A 17,047-nucleotide genomic window follows, 5' to 3' on the forward strand; every position below is an offset into this window, starting at 1 on the left:
GTGGCTCCGACGAGAGGAGTCCTCGTGGGTGTAGCCGTCTCGCGGAAGAGCGGCTGGGCTGGCAGGAGTGCCACGTAGCGCTACTCCTGAGATGGCAGCAGCCCGGCGGCACTGCCAGCACCCGACAAACCACGTGAAGACGGGGCTGCAGGGGCCATACTGCAGTAACAGTCATTTGTGACTGGGTGTTCTTAAAATTGCTTACTTGGTTCTACAGTGTTGCGTCTTGAGAACTTTAAAACCATGCGATCTGGTCACATCCAAAGGCTGTTGAGGAGATAGTTGATTTGTTTGTTGCTCCCAAAATCTATTGTGGGAAAGGTATTCCAGTTAGTATCCTATGGTACGGTTCCAAATCTATTAGCGTTTGCGCCCAGTTACTGGAACGTTCCGAGTTTCGGGAGAGCCTGGCATCTAATGAAGTGTGTTCCCTGGATGTCTCTAGCTTAGGGGGAAATTATTTTCCATTGGGAGAGGAAAGCCAGAGGAAAATCATTTGCTCAAGTACTGGAACCTAGATTCAACCAGGTCTCCCAACTTCTGTCTGTTCTCTTCCTATTACAGATCAGTCAACGTCTCTTTCCTAAAAGCCCGCTTAAGTGCCTTCATTGGAAATGTTTCTCATTCTTGTAAACAAGAAGTAAAATATAGCTCTTGATGTCAGAAATGTCCAGACATGCAGAGACTTTTCATGAGCTTATTTGAGCCAAACTGAGGACATATGCCAGGGAGCAAGATCTCAAATGCTCCAGAGTGTTACAGGTGTTGTTGGTTTTTTTTTTAATGCACTTGAAATTAAGGAGGGGATATGAAGATAAAAGGCAAGGTAGGGGGTAGATAACGGGAGAGTTAACAAGCTTATGTGCTTTCTTGGGGGGTGGTTAAGGCTTATTTTAAAGGTGTATTAACTTGTGCTTGCTTCCGCAGCACATACCAATATACAAAAAAATTGGAACGATACAGAGAAGATTAGCATGGCCCCTGCGCAAGAAGGACACTCAAATTTTGTGAAGCATTCCATATTTAAAAAACAAAAATAAGTAAATAAATTAAGGTGTGTTAACGGGCCCCACAGGGGGGCAATTTGATTTTTTTAAAATTTTGTTTTATTGCTTAAAGTATTACAAAGAGTATTACATATGTCTCTCCCCCCCCTTGACCTTCCCCCGGCCTCCCCTACCCCCCAGTGTCTTGTGTCCATTGGTTATGCTTATATGCATGCGTACAAGTCCTTTGGTTGATCTCTTACCCTCCTTCAAAACCCTCCCCAGACTTCCTTATGTAGTTTGACAGTCTGTTAAATGCTGCTCTGCCTCTGTATCTATTTTTGTTCATCAGTTTATAATGGTCTTTATTATCCATAAATGAGTGAGATCATGTGGTATTTTTCTTACATTGACTGGCTTATTTCACTTAGCATAATGCTCTCTAGTTCCATCCATGCTGTTGCAAATGGTAAGAATTCCTTATTTTTTTACAGCAGCATAGTATTCCAGGGCAATTTGATTTTTAAGGGGGGCAACTCAAGAATGTTATTAACAGTGATTTTTTTTTTGCATTTCTTATGCTTCTAGGGGCCTCATATACAGTATATATATATGGTGACATATTTATGCATTTCAGTTCTCTATTATGTTTTGAAACTATTTGCTATTTTTTCATATCACTTCATATTATTTTTCCAACAATTTCTTAGTGATTTTTCTTCCACAGTACTTTCAACTGTCCTTTCATTTTTTTATTTTTCTCTTTCATGGATGCCATGTTCTTTGGAAGCTTGTTTGGACCAAGTTAATGGCCTTTTAGGCTTCCTCCACATGAACAGGAGTTCAGTTTTTGAATAATAAGAATTATATGTCATGGGGGGAAGCATCAGGATTTTAGAGATGCTTAGGTGGGGCATGGCCAAAAAATGGTTGGGAACCACTGACTTAGATGCACACAAACATTATCTTAAGTGACAAACCTTTACTAGAGAAGGTAAATGCCTGGAGCATGACTACCGCCCAAGAACTGCCCAGCTGGGAATTTATGATTAGATCACCCTGTGAAGTTACTTTCCATAGAACCCCCACCTTTTTTTGTCCATATGGCAAACACTCCTATTTAAGTACTAGAGAGTAAGCACATTTTTGTACTCTCACTATACTCTAATACCCTTTCAGTGTCTTATAGTTGTGGTTCAACTTAAACAAGTTTATTTCCATGCGACTAAAATAGACCATCCCAAGCAGATTACTTGGGCTAAAGTACCCAGTGCTCTAAAACGCCTTCCATTTTCATTTCTAGCTGCAGGGACTAGTTTACCTAAGAGGTGCCAATAATTCCTGACTTCAAAATGGGAGTATCATTCGAGTGAAGAGAAAACACTGAACTCACTGTACTATCTGGAAGTGTGTACTGGTTGATAAAAGGGTTCATTAGAATAACTTACCCAAAACTCAGTGATTCAAGCAGTGGTTACATTCTTTGGTATCACTTAATACAATCCTTGCAGGCGCACTCTGGTGGGGGGGCCCTCAGCGGGCATGTGTAGAGGGAAACAGACCCCGGCAGGCCAGGGTGGTGGATGTGCGTGGATGTCTGGGTCCAGGCCCGGTGCGCCTGCCCGCTCGCCAGTCACCTCCCTGGATCCAGTCCTAGCGCTGCTGCACTTGGTGTAGTTCGGTCTTTCCAGTGGTGAAGGGGCTTAACTGAAGTTCCTGTGCCACTGCCAGGTGGGTAAGAGGAAGTTGGAGCGCTTGGAGCGTGTGCTGACTGGCCTCAACCTGTTCTCCCTGCTGCTCAAGCTGAAGGAGATAGATCCTGAGCACACTGACCTGACCTGCTGGCCTCCCTGCGAAGCCAAGACCTGTCTGTGATTCCTAGATGATTTTGAAGCTGACGCAGCCAGCCACGTCAGAGGTGAAGAGCTAAGACCTGAGGGCAGCATTTGACATGTGATCACCTGGGGAAGGACTGGAGAACACTGGCTCCTCAAAGTGTCTAGAAGCAAGATCGATGCCATGGAGGTGAAGTTTCCCCGTAACTGGACAGAACAGCTGAGGTAGTTGCTGAGAGCCCGCGGAAGGATGCTCAGAACCTGTCAGCTGATCTCATCCAGGGCCAGCAGGGCTGGGGCCTTCCAAGACAAAAATGAAGAGTGGTAGCTGCAGTGTGCCTAATGTCATGGGACTGGGAAGCATCCACCCTTGTGGCCTCCTGATGATCCAGATGCTCTTCTCCAGGGAACTGGGGATATCTGCACTTCAGTTATCACTACAAAGGTGGACTAAATGCCTTCTATGTGCCAGCACTTCGAAGACCTAGCAATGAGCCACGAAGAGGGATCCCAGACTGGCTTCTCAATTAAATTTATAGAGCATTTAGTCTGTGCCCAGGAGGGCTTTGGCACTGTATAGAGACTTCCATGTGAAGGAGATTCTGCTGTTCTCCATTAAATGAGTTCCTTTAGAAGGAAGTTCTGGAACCATGTACAGTGCACAGAAGCAATCTGTAAAATTAGTGGTTATTACTGTTATTCTAAAGGTGAGAAAACAGAGCTGGAGGAAAATTGGGATAGTAATAGAAGAGCTGGGGTTGGAAGGAACACTGGCTCCAGAGCCCACACTGAGTCATTCTGCACCCCCGGCGCTGAGGCAATCACAGTAGATCTGTATACCAGGGCAGGTGGTATGGGTGAGATAGGACATGACCTAGGCTTTGGGAAGCCTACTGGGCCCATTCTCCAGTCGTTGGCCCTTGGGTGAATGGAATCTCTGAGGTGTACAAAGTAGGAACAGTAGGTGTGGACAGACTGAAGTAATTAATGCCTGCTAAATGCTCAGAAGTGATTGGCACAGTCAGTGCTCTTGAAATGTTCTTAGAAGTTATGATTCCTGTGCTCCTAGTTTGTTACTCTTTTGTATTAAAATCACTGTCTTTATGATAACAAAATTGGCAAGGGAGCTGGATCCTCTCATTTAAAAAAATAATGTTTCTAAGGTAATCCTATTAAAGCAGATGTACAACTACATGTTCCTCTCACATGTCAAACTACAAAGCTCCACATCTCCCATCCACTTTTGTAAGGCCCTGTGAGTTAAGAAAAATATTGTGGAAAAAATTTCTGTGAGCAAAAGAAAAATATTTTGCCCTGGTTGATGTTGCACAGTAGTCTTGGCCCACCCACCAAAGAGTCACATGTTCAATTACTGGTCATGGGTGTGTGCAGGAGGGAACCAATCAAAGTTTAGACACATCCATGTTTCTCTTCCTCTCTCCACTCTCTCTAAAAATCAATGTTAAAAATATCCTGATGAAAAAATATCCTGATGAGGATTCACACAAAGGAATAGTTCATGACATGAGAAAATTACATTAAGTTCAAATTTGTTTTACTTAACCATGAATATTAATAGACAAAAACTTCATTTAAATTGGAGTTGAGGGCTTGTAGAGGGATCTCTAGACTCCTACCACTCATCTCAATCACCCCAAACAGGAAGAGGTACTCTCCATCTCCAACAGGAAATGTTTTCTTTTTTTAAGAATATTTTATATATATATATTTTATTGATTTTTTAAAGAGAGGAAGGGAGAGGGATAGAGAGTCAGAAACATCGATGAGAGAGCAACATCGATCAGCTGCCTCCTGCACGCCCCCCACTGGGAATGTGCCCACAACCAAAGTACATGCCCTTGACCGGAATCGAACCTGGGACCCTTCAGTCCACAGGCTGACGCTCTATCCACTGAGCCAAACCAGTTAGGGCAGGAAATGTTTTCTTACTCTATTCCAATAGGAAGCAGGATCTCCCCAGCAACCAGCCAATAAAAAGCCACTACACTGCAAACTTTTATTTTCTTCAATGGACTGTTTCATAACAGCCTTTTAGAATTCCCCCACCTCATGCTCCTCTTTGTTCTCTAAACTTATGCATAGTTCACCATTAGACCAAATGTCCCAAACTGAAATTCTTTGTTCCTGAATAAACCCTTTTGCTGGAGAAATATCTTATTCTTAAAAGGTCAACAAAACACAACCATGCTTAATGATTTATGTATCGTCTATGGCCATTTCTGTGCGACAAGGGCAAAGCTGAGTAGTTGCTAGAGACCATATGGCCCCTTTCAGGAAGTTTGCCAAACTCTGTTCTGTTAGAACTTGGACTACAAATAGATTAATACTTGGTCAAAATGAAACATTACTTATTATAAATTATTTCAAAGCCTTTTTATAGTAGCATGAAAAGGCAAAATGAAAAATGCCAGCTACAACTGGTAAGGCTCAAATATAGCTGTTTCTAGACTTGATCTGGTGAAATATAGACTCCATAGCTTACTCTATTTTATTACTTTTTAGTCCTCAGCCCAGGATATGTTGCTATTGATTTTAGAGAGGGAGAGAAACATCAATCAGTTGCCTCCCATATACGCCCTAACCAGGAATCAAATTCGCAACCTTTTTGGTGTATGGGATGACACTCCAACCCATCTAGCTAGCTAGAGACTCCCTAGCTTATTTTATTTTGCTCTTTTATTAGTTTATACACGAGGTCTATAGCATTAATGAAAATAAATGGCCTAAGTAACAAATACACATGGTCATACCTAAATTTAGATTAAAATTTCTTCTTGGTTGAGACAGGCGGCTTTTCAGAATAATGCAAACATAATCTTAAGTCTGACACATCAGCCATCCCAAATCCAGTCTCAACACCATAGTGGATTCTAAATTGTCCATCATCAATAATTTCACTTTCTAAAGGGGTTATTGATCATGGTTGCAGATGAGTCTCCCACTTGTGAACTATGACTTGACATGGACCACCAATAGCCTTTGGTTCTAAAAAACATCCTTTGAAGTAGTGATACTGAACTGATCCTCCTCTACTGAGTTCAATGGTTGCTTTCCAAAACATGCTTCCACCTGCCTTGTTCTCTGGAAGAGCCACAGCATTTTGAGGATTTCAGTTTCCCAAAGCATCACAGCTTTCACATATTGCAAAAACTTCTGGAAACAGAGTTCCTCTTATTTCAAAAGTAACCTGAAAAGGTGTCATTCTGGTGAATTTATTTTAGAATGTCGTGCCCCCTCGCCCAAGAGTGAGTGCAACAGGTCAAGATGCCGAACTCTGGCCTCCCTCGCTTACTTTAAATGCAGGTAGTTCTCACTTGCACTATGCAAGCTACAATTGTATAAAGCAATCTTAATCTGTGATTATTCTGAGTTTAAAATTTGTCAAACCATAAAATTTTCTTGGTGTTGGTTATATATGTACAAAAAGGAAAATATTTAAAATAGACACATTAAAAATTATAGTGTTTTCTTTTAAAAAAAGTTTTTATTGATTTTAGAGAGGAAGGGAAATAGAAACATCAGAGACAGAAACATCAACATCGATTGGCTACCTCCTGCACGCTCCCTACTGGGGATTGATCTGGGCATGTGCCCTCACCAGGCATTGAACAGGGCACCTATTGGTGCCTGGGTCCAAACTGAGTCACACAAGTGGGACAGTGTTTTATTTCTTTATGAGCTTTTGTCTATACCTTGGCAAATTATCATACTCTTTTCTAAATTTGGATTAACTTCTGAAATTTTATCCTTTGTGCTTTCAATGGCGGAAAAATCTGAGAGTTCCTTTAATGGGAAGTTTTTCATCTGCATCACTTCCTCTGAGACACATTCATCCTTTATGACCCAACCACTTTCCTCACTTACAACCATGTTTGACTTCGCTAAGTTCCTCTGACTGCATATCCAGAACTACTACTTGAATGGAGGCAGTGCCAACGTCCCATGGTCATCTATATCTTCTATAATTCCATTTACATTCCACCCAAATCCTGCAGTTTTTTTGCACAGTAGTGTTGTACTACTGTGCAAAGCCAGGACTACCTGTAATTCTTGGAATTTGGGTGCAAATTTCACAGTAGCATCCTTCCCTGAGCTTGCAGTTTCACCAGATAATTTAAGGTTAATGAATTCATGCAGACTTCTGAAGCGATAAAACCAGCCTTTACTGGCAGTAAAATGTTCTTCTTATAATTATCATTTCTTTCAATGTAGCACTTTGACATTTTGGCCTGAATGCTAGTGAAACTGAGTGGGACTTGTTGATTACAGTCCTCAATCTAAAGTAGAAGTAAATGCTCCAATTCAACCATAAGTGGCTTTCTGTTCCTAGTAAAACTTAAAAAATGTTGATGCAACTTTACTTTGTTTTTTATATTCATCAGCTTTTAAAATATGAACTGTAGCTTCATGTAGGCTTAGATCTCATCTTGTCTGCTATCACCATTTTCAAATCTAATCACATCCAATTTCACCTCCAGTGTTATCACTTTTTGTTTTTTTACTGCTGTCATCTTTGTTGATCAATTCCCTCTTTTGATTATCCATTTTTATAAAATGTCACATAGGTTTATCACTGGAAGACAATAAGGCAACACAATTATTCTTTACTGTCTGTATGTGAACTAATAGATGTTCAGTGACCAATCACCAACAGACTTTGGAAGAAGTGATGCAACTGGTTACTGATCACGATGCACATCTTTTATTTGCAAAATTATTTGTGGAATAAGAGTTAGCAGCAAAGTTTATACAACAATTCACAGTTAATGTTGTGGTAACTGAAACTTCACCCATGTTGTTGGGGGACTGCAGTTATTTATTTAAACTATGAAAAATGCATTTTGGACCAGTGCAAAGTAAGGACTACCTGTATCTAAAAAGAAAAACTTGGATTAGTGCAGTCAATTTTTAATTCAATTTAGTTAACTACTAGCTAAGCCTAATCTTAGATTAAATAAAAAGCTTTTCAAAGGAATTCTAGTTTTCAAAGAAATGCTAGTTCCAAGACTCTGAATTACTGACTAGAGCAGTGATGACAAACCTATGACACGCGTGTCAGAGGTGACACGCGAACTCATTTTTTTGGTTTTTTTTTCTTTGTTAAATGGCATTTAAATATAGAAAATAAATGTCAAAAATATAAATCTTTGTTTTACTATAGTTGCAAATATCAAAAAATTTCTATATGTGACACGGCACCAGAGTTAAGTTAGGGTTTTTCAAAATGCTGACACGCCGAGCTCAAAAGGTTCGCCATCACTGGACTAGAGCTAGAAGAATGTTTGGAGATAATGTATTACAAAATTCTTCAAATTAGGATTTGCAGAGTCCAGAGATATTCTTTTGATAACTTAGGCCCCTCTCATTTAAATGATCTTGAGATTTGCAAAAAATTAGTTGTCAAGATTGTAAAACTTTACAATCATCACAAGGCACAAGGTCTTCTGTGTTTACAACTTATTCTATAGCAATTAGTACGTTTATTACTGTAACAGTATCATCACCCCATTAATATTGTTTTAGTTTTGTTTTTGAATGCATTTATTTTGTAAATCTTTTCATTAAGGGCCATAAACAAAGTTTGCATCCACTTTTAAGACAGAGAAAATTAACTTAAATCAACACTGAAAACAAAAGGAAAAGAGGCACGCATGCTCTCCTTTCTGGGAGCATGCCCACACCTTTCTTCCATTTCAGGCGTTCATCTCCTAAACTCTAAAGACTTCCAACCAGGGGAGCAACGGGCAATGGCAGCTCATCCCCAGCAAACGCCCTAAATCTGCCTCCAAGGCCCCCTTTTCTTTGACTTCTCAGTGAGCCAAAGTAGCTCTGCCTAGGTTCATTTTTTCCTTATAACATTTCTAGAAAGTCAAAGCAGCCCTGCCTAGGCTCTCCCCTGTTGTTTCTTATATCCCAAACCCTTCCTTGTTTCACTGTCCCTAGCTTTAATAAATGTACTATACTCTCAAAATCACTTGGACTCGTACTGTGAAATCTTTCCTGCACAAAGTCAAGAACCCACATAATACAGGCTGGCTTGAAGCAGGCCCACTCCAGGTCCAGTTACTGTCTGGTAACAATCACACTATTCAACCAAAAGGCTGATCAACAATGCATCTTTTCCTTTGATTTATGATCAAAAGGGAAAATGGGAACAGCAACAACAAAAGGATTCTATGGAAAAAGGAAAAAACAAAAACACTGAGTATCCACAATAATTTTTTCCCTTTGTATTTCTTAGACAACATGCCTAATTGATTACAGATTAACCTGGTATTAGATTTGAGATTCCCAGCTTCCAACTACCAGCTGCCATCTACTATTATTGAACAAAGCTTAAGTTATACAATGATCACCCACTGGCACATCAAGAGTACTTATAAATATCCAGTGGTTCAGCAAATTTAAACCCCAAAACATATGATCTCTAAGAATTTCAGGGGTTGGAAGGATTATGTCATTATTTTTAAGAAAAAATGACTATTAAGGTTAAAAATCTGCACCCCTGCCTCCCCCCCGCCCCCCCGCCAATGGCCTATTCTTAATCTAATCTATTGATTCAGAAAGTTATATTTTCTTTGAAATCATATTTATGTTATCTTTGAAAGCTGAAATAAGGAGAAAATTTTAATTGACTATAATACCCAAATTATGCTCAAATGTCAATTTTTTGCTCAAACATTTTTTTAATCAAAACTAATTTATAAACCTCTTACCTTATTATATAAATCTTCAATGATCAGATAAATCAGACAAATGTTTTCTAAGAAAAACACCCTTCAATTTTATTCCTGAAAGAAAAAACATTACAGGTAAATCAATGTACAAAAACTATGTATCTATAAGCCTCACAATTTTCTTTTTCTATTATGTCCTCATCCACATACATTAATCACAATAAATCATGATGTGAACAGCAGTGAGAAAAGTTTAATCATTGGACATATATACTTTCTTATTTTCAACTTATGCTTTAGTCATAAGATTTGCATTGCTTAACCCTTTAAAAAAAACCATGTAATGCATGCAAATTTCTATACATTTCAATTCTCTCAGAATTGATAAGACCTCCAATTTTACTATGATTGGAAAACACCCATAACAAAGATAATGTCAATACATCATTTATCTACTTTGCACAGATTACCCTTATGCAAACTTAGTTATCTTCTTCTCACAATCAGATCTGATACAGAAAGGGAAATCATACCTTAATACATTTCAAAACTGTTTGTATGTAATGCTTTTGTTATTAGTCAAGATTTCCAAAGACCAAAAGTTTAAAAACTTTAAAAGGGGAGGGTTGTCTCCCCTAACAAAGAACTTTTAAGCAGTGATAAAGGGAAAAGACTGAAAATATTACAAATCTCAGGCACTAAGAGAATTCTTCAGAACATTCTGATTGCTTAGCAAGGTCTGTATTTTACTCATTAAGAGAGGCAGAGCCCTGACAGGTGCGGCTCAGTTGATTGGGTGTAGTCCAGAGCATCAAAAGGTCACCAGTTTGATTCCTGGTCAGGGCACATACAGGAGGCAGCTGGTCTCTGCTTCCCTCTCTCTTTCTAAAAAAAAATTTATAAAAACATATTTTTTAAAAAAGAGGGGAAAAAAGAGGGACAGAAGCACCTGGAAGGGAGTGGGGGACAGCAGCAGAAAGAAAAGGAAGTATATTAACCATACTGGATAAAAATCAAGCTTGGAGGGAAAAAGGCAAAATGCTCTAATTTGGCTACTATCTGTGGAATAGCCCATTCTTTGTCTCACTGTTTTACTGATTAACTCACTTTCACTTTAAAAAAAAAAAAACCTGCTCTAATTCTGCCAATGCATAATTGTATCTTTACCCCATCCTATGTTAAATATTTGTGTAACTGCCTATAAGTAATTGGACTATATTCCTTGAAAAACTCTAAACAGAAATTTCAACCTTTCCAACTCAGTATACACCCTAAGCAAAATATTAGGGGCAGGGATATTCAATTTCTATCTACAGTTTAGTTTCAAACACTTCTCTAACTGCCTCCACCTGGGCGTAATTAGGAGAGGGGCAATGGGTTCAAAAAATATATACTAGGTGTATCGGTTAATGTGGATTTTGTAATCAGAGAAAACACGGTAATTTCAAGAGAAAACATCAAAAGTGCTTTATTCAAAGTAATGTCCATCACTAGCTACACATTTCCCCCATCTTTCAGGTAAGTTGTGGATACCGTCCCAATAGAACTTTTCTTGTTTTGAGGCAAACCATTCAGAGACCCAATTTTCCACTTCTTCATACATTTTGAAGTGCTGCTCAGAAAGTGCATGTGCTATTGATCGGAACAAGTGGTCATCTGAAGGAGCAAGGTCTGGTGAATGCGGCAGGTGGGTTAATACTTCCCAGGCAAGATCTTTTAACGTGTCTTTAACGGGTTTTGAAGTGTGTGGTGGTGCATTATCATGAAGCAAAATTACTTTGCCGTGTCTTTTGGCCCATTCTGGTCATTTTACGATAAAAGGGTGGTTCAAATTGACCTGGACGTTCTTTGTCTTTCACATTGAAAGCATCACTTTTAAAGTGTTTAAACCAGCGTTCACGAGTATCTTGAGATGAAGCATGTTCACTATAAACTTCCTTGAAGTAAATGATAACTTTCAGCAGTACTTTTCTTCAAAATAAAGTTTTGGGCATGAAATTCGACATTTTTAAGTGTAAAAATATCTATGATTTTAGCACCTTCAGAAAATTTGACCATATATGAAGTTTTGAAGCTTGTTGTCAATACAACAAAATCGCATACATATCAAATCGCATATATATCAACATATGTGTAACTCCATCTACTGAAAAAAATCCGCATTAACCGGTACACCTAGTATATGATCAAGGTAGAGCTTTTTCTGACTATAAAATGAACTTTCTTATGAACTCCCTAGAAACTTTCCAAAGAAGTATAACATCACTTAAGTAGTTCATATACATAGACATAAAGAAAATGTGCACCTCAAATAAGAGCACATGTCTAGCTGGTTTTTCTCAGTGGTTAGGCATCAACCTATACCTATATATTTCTAAAAAGCTTTTTTTTACTCTTAATTATTGAATTAAGAGATTCATATTTGTCAAATAATTAGACATATGAAAGTTTGTATCCAAACAAGTGCTCTCTCTTAAAAAAATATTTTTTAATCCTTACCCTAGGATATTTTTCCATTGATTTTCAGAGAGAGTGGGAGAGGGAAAGGCATAGAGGAATATCGATGTGAGAGAAACACATCAAGTGGTTACCTCCTCCATGAGCCCAACCAAGGCCCAGGCACGGAAGGAGCCTGTAACCGAGGTATGTGCCCTTGACTGGACTCTTCTGTCCGAAGGCAGATCCACTGAGCTAAAACGGCCAGAGCAAAGTATCTAGTTTTATTGATTTCAGAGAAGGGGAGGGAAGAGAGAGATAGAAACATCAATGCTGAAAGATAATCATTGATTGGCTGCCTCTTGCATGCCCCACACTGGGGATCAAGCCCGTAACTTGGGCATGTGCCCTAACCAGGAATTGAACTGTGATCTCCTGGTTCATAGGTTGGTGCTCAACCACTGAGCCACTCCTTCCGGGCTGACCAATAGAATAGGACAGAAGTAACGTTTTGTCTGTTTCAAGATTAACTTTTGAAAGGTAAGCTTCCACCTTGGCCTCGCTCTCTTGTATCATTCCCGCTGGGGGAAGCCAGCTGTCATGTGTGAGGACAACGCAGGCAGCCTAAAGAGAGATTCATATAATGAAGAATAACTGAAATCTTCAGTCAACAGCCATTAAGAAACTGAGACATGCCGACTGAAAGAGTTTGTCCCCCCTCCCTCCATTGTAAGTGTTTGTTATTTTAAACTACTAAGTTTGGGGTAATTTGTTACAAAGCAATACATAAGTAATGCAGAGGGTCACAATTCATAACCAAAAAAATCAAATGTACAACTTATGAGTTAGCTGGAAAAGTCTGATATTTTGGGGGAAGAATCAGATTCAGAACTGTCTTTATATTTGGTCAGCAATAATTTCAATACCCCCAAGGCTTTCTGAAGCAAAAAAACCCCAGAGAACTAAAAGGATGAAAAGACCAGGAAGAATATAAATCAGTTACTAGAAATATACCTTATTATGCCAGGACAACAAAATAAAGGTTGTAGTAGAACTAATTAAGAATCTAATAAAAGGGTAGGTGTTTAATGAGGAAGATACTAGTCCTAGAAAGCAAAAAGTCTATTTGCTCTCAAAGAGCTATTGTGAGAAATACTGCTCAAAAACAATCATTGTACGCCTGTGTGTATAAAACGCTTAGCACAATACCTGTTCAATCAGAATTAGCTGTTATTTTTTCCCAAGTGACCAATTAATGAGATTCTATACCATAAAACAGAAAATTAAATTTCACCAAAGTCTTTATAAATCCATTTTTAACTTGGACAATCCTCCCTTTCTAGCTCACAGGAATACTTACTATATTTAAGACACAAAGATACACTACTTCCCCTGCATATTTCAAGTCATCTTCCGAGACCCAGGAATCTTTCCAACATCTCCAAGAATGGACTTCCTGAAAAGAGATGTTTTCTTTTAAATTACTTTGTGTTAACAGCGAATGCCTTTTTCAAATAACATCTTTAATACAGCTTACATATCCTCATTAACATATTCAATAATCACAGCGGTTCATTATGTGAACAGCAGCGAAAAGGTTTAATCACTGGATATGAAGTTATTGAAGGAAGCAAAGATATAATCAAATGATCAAAATGAGAACCTCAATGTCACCAGTAAAACAGTAAAAAATAGCAACAAGCCTGGCCAGCATGGCTCAATGGTTGAGCATCAATCTATGAACCAGGAGGTCACAGTTCAATTTCCCCGATCAATGATTCCTTCTCATCATTGATGTTTCTAACTTTCTCTCCTCTCCCTTCCTCTGAAATCAAAAAATTATATATATTTTTTAAAAGTTAAAAAAATAGCAACAAAAAAGCATGTAAAAGTGATAAACAAATGTGGAGATAAATAAAAGCAACTGAACTAAAAAAAAAAAAAAATCCATTTATAAGAGTGTACACACTTCTCTATCCAGAAGTACACTAGTAATACCCCTGGCAGAGACCCCTTGTAGTTTCTATGGAGTTGGTTATTTTCATTTAAGCAGTCTACACTTAAGTAAATCTGTTTTGCAATATAGCAGTTTTCAGTAACTCATTTGTAAGAATGCATCAGAATAATGTGAGAGCCACATTGTTTCATCTTTCCTAGGAGAACCTAATATCTGGAATCCAATTAAGCAGAAAAGAAAAAAGTCTCTTTTTTTTTCTGAACTCTGATGCTGAAATGGCAGCACCAATATTGTGTGAACAGTGACCTCTGATTCATGGGTTGACACTCAACCACTGAGCCAACCAGCTGGTGGCAGCATGGGTACTTTCAACTCTATCTTGAGAAAAAAGAAAAAAAAAAAGAAAAATGAGTACCTGTATCTAGGGGTCCCTCCCCCTAGGTTCTCAGCAGATTACACTACTTCTGACCCCATTTTAACAGCAGCCCATTCGCCTAGAGCTCCATTTCCATCTGTAAAATCTAGCACTCACCAGCCTTGTTCTTTTAATATACCCTATGACAATCTCCATTTAGTTACCTGTAACTGTTAATGGGTTGGGAGGGTATAAGAGTATTCCCCCCCAGCTAATCACTGCTTATTTTCAAGATTATCAAATTGCATAGGTTTTGAGTAATCAACCCTATTTTTCCCACAAGCCCACCTCCTTTTAAATGCACTTTTCTGAACATAAGGGTTTTTTAGAAACATGTATGACATTAGAGCAGAACCACATATCTATCTATTTGTGTGCCAGGGACTGAAAAGACAAATTCACCTTGGAAATAGTCTCTGTGCTCAAGAAGCACCTTCTACCGTGGGCAAACTACTGCCCGTGGGCCGGATCCGGCCCGTTTGAAATGAATAAAACTAAAAAAAAAAAAGACCGTTCCCTTTTATGTAATGATGTTTACTTTGAATTTATATTAGTTCACACACACTCCATCCATGCTTTTGTTCCGGCCCTCCGGTCCAGTTTAAGAACCCATTGTGGCCCTCGAGTCAAAAAGTTTGCCCACCCCTGTTAGCAGATTCTTTACAAACTTTGAGTCCTTAAAAACAGGGCAACCACCACTATGAGATACCACTTCACTCCTATGAGAATGTGGAGCAACTTGAACCCTCATCCATTGCTAATGCAAAATAGTGCAGCCCCTTTGGAAAAACAGTTTGGTATTTCCTCAAGAGGCTCAACATAAGAGTCAGCATATTTCGCCCTGGCTGGTGTGGCTCAGGTGGTTGAGTATCACCCCATGCACCAAAAGCTTGCAGGGCACATGCCCAGTTTTGGGGCCCAATATCCCATAGGGGGCATGCAGGAGACAACCAATGCTTCTCTTTCTCCCTCTTTCTGAGAAAAACAGGTCTACACACAAACTTACTTGTTCGCTAATGTTCATAGCAGCATTATTCATAATAGCTCCCCCTCCCCCATGGCCCCACCAAAGGAAACAACCTAAATGTCCACCAACTGATGGGTGAATAAATGTGGCATATACAACAGAAAATCTTTTGGCAATAAAAAGAAAAATGAACTACCTATATATAATACAACATGGATGAACCTTAAACATTCTAAGTGAAAGGAGCCAGAAGTCAATTACAAGGATCATTTAGTAGTTTGATTCCATTTATACGAAGTGCCTAGAATAGGCAAATCTACACAGACAAAGAGAGTAATAGTTACCAGGGGCTGTGGGAGAGAAGATGTAAGGACTGCTAAGGAGAATGAATTTGGGGCGTGATGAAAATGTTCCCAAATGTGGTGATGGTTGCACAACTCACAAATACACTAACACCCACTGAATTGTACATTTTATGTGGGTTAATTGTATGGTATATCAATTACCTATCTCAATATAACTGTTACATAAAATAATAAGGCAACCAACTTTTTCTTTAAAAATAACTGAAAACTGCCCTAGCTGGTTTGGCTCACTGGATAGAGCGTCGGACTACGGACTGAAGGGTCCCAGGTTCGATTCCGGTCAAGGGCATGTACGTTGGTTGCGGGCACATCCCCAGTAGGGGGTGTGCAGGAGGCAGCTGATCGATGCTTCTCTTTCATCGATGTTTCTAACTCTCTATCCCTCTCCCTTCCTCTCTGTAAAAAATCAATAAAATATATTTAAAAAAAAAAAAATAAAAAAAAAAAATAACTGAAAACTGTTATTTACTTCTATTTAGCCTCATTCAGTTTTAACTGGTGAAAAGTTTCCAACAGTCAAAATAACCGAATGTGACTTAACCCCAGGTCCTGCCCTTTGCACGTCTCATAGCCAAGCAAGCTCATTCCCCAAGGACCAATGTTCCCCAAATGTGACTTTTAAGAAAGCTATGTAAGCAACAGCTGTTAATTTCACTCAAATAGGATATAAACACAACTGAAAGTAGATGGTAATAAATAATACCTTGAGCTGAGTCTTTTTGTCTGGAATCTGGACAAAGTAAACAGGGGGGTGGGGGGGGGAGCAATCATTCTTTCGAGCTAGAGAAGGAAAGGAAAAAGTTACAAACATTTCTATTAAACTACTTAATATGCTCAGGATCTCTTCAAAGACTCAAACCATACCCTAATTGGTCCCATTTTGTTTCTTCTATGAAGACTGAAATCTCATACCGTAAACAGAGACGTCGTCCTAAGATCTTCTCACTCCTGAAAGCTCATGGGTATGATGGCCCCACACCTTAAACAAAATCATTCCATTGCCCCTCCTTTCTTGCCCCTCCTAGTACTATTGGAAAAACCTTACCTAATTTCCTTAATTCCGCATTGTTTCAAAGGGTGTTGCAGGAAAGTGTTCGTTGAATTAAAAGTCGACGCATTCTCACAAACCTACCAACAGCTCCTACATTATCTCCGCCTTAGGGAAGTAACCAAATAAAACGCAAAAAAAAAATGACATGCCTCTCTAAATAACTTATTTTTGCCCAATTTGTAATATTACTAGGGCACACGCGTTTATTCCTCTCCCTTCTTCCCATCATATCCTCCATTTCTTTTCAGCCGGAGACCCATCATATCCTCCATTTCTTTTCAGCCGGAGACCCATCGCCCCTGGATTCTCCGTAACGTTGGCCTTGCCTCTCCGCTTC

At 39.1% G+C, this 17,047-nt stretch overlaps 1 protein-coding gene and 1 pseudogene across 2 annotated transcripts in view; one reads left to right on the forward strand and one right to left on the reverse strand.

The window, feature by feature from the left end:
* SEC31A (SEC31 homolog A, COPII coat complex component) overlaps positions 1-16,965 on the reverse strand; it is an 87,049-nt gene extending 70,084 nt beyond the window's left edge. The window contains exons 1-4 of one of the 2 annotated variants that reach the window (XM_023750350.1): positions 16,705-16,965; positions 16,363-16,439; positions 13,316-13,411; positions 9,559-9,633 (exon numbers count right to left, since the gene is read on the reverse strand). The gene's annotated coding sequence lies outside the window, so the exon portion shown is untranslated. Of the gene's footprint in view, positions 1-205; positions 227-9,558; positions 9,634-13,315; positions 13,412-16,362; positions 16,440-16,704 lie in introns of those variants that run through there. The other variant, XM_023750349.1, reaches the window with a different exon arrangement.
* Positions 931-1,027, forward strand: LOC111825060 (annotated as a pseudogene).
* Positions 16,966-17,047: the final 82 nt, after the last annotated feature.

This window comes from Myotis lucifugus, unplaced genomic scaffold (genome assembly GCF_000147115.1).
Source record: "Myotis lucifugus unplaced genomic scaffold, Myoluc2.0 scaffold_12, whole genome shotgun sequence".
Classification (NCBI taxonomy): Eukaryota; Metazoa; Chordata; class Mammalia; order Chiroptera; family Vespertilionidae; genus Myotis; species Myotis lucifugus.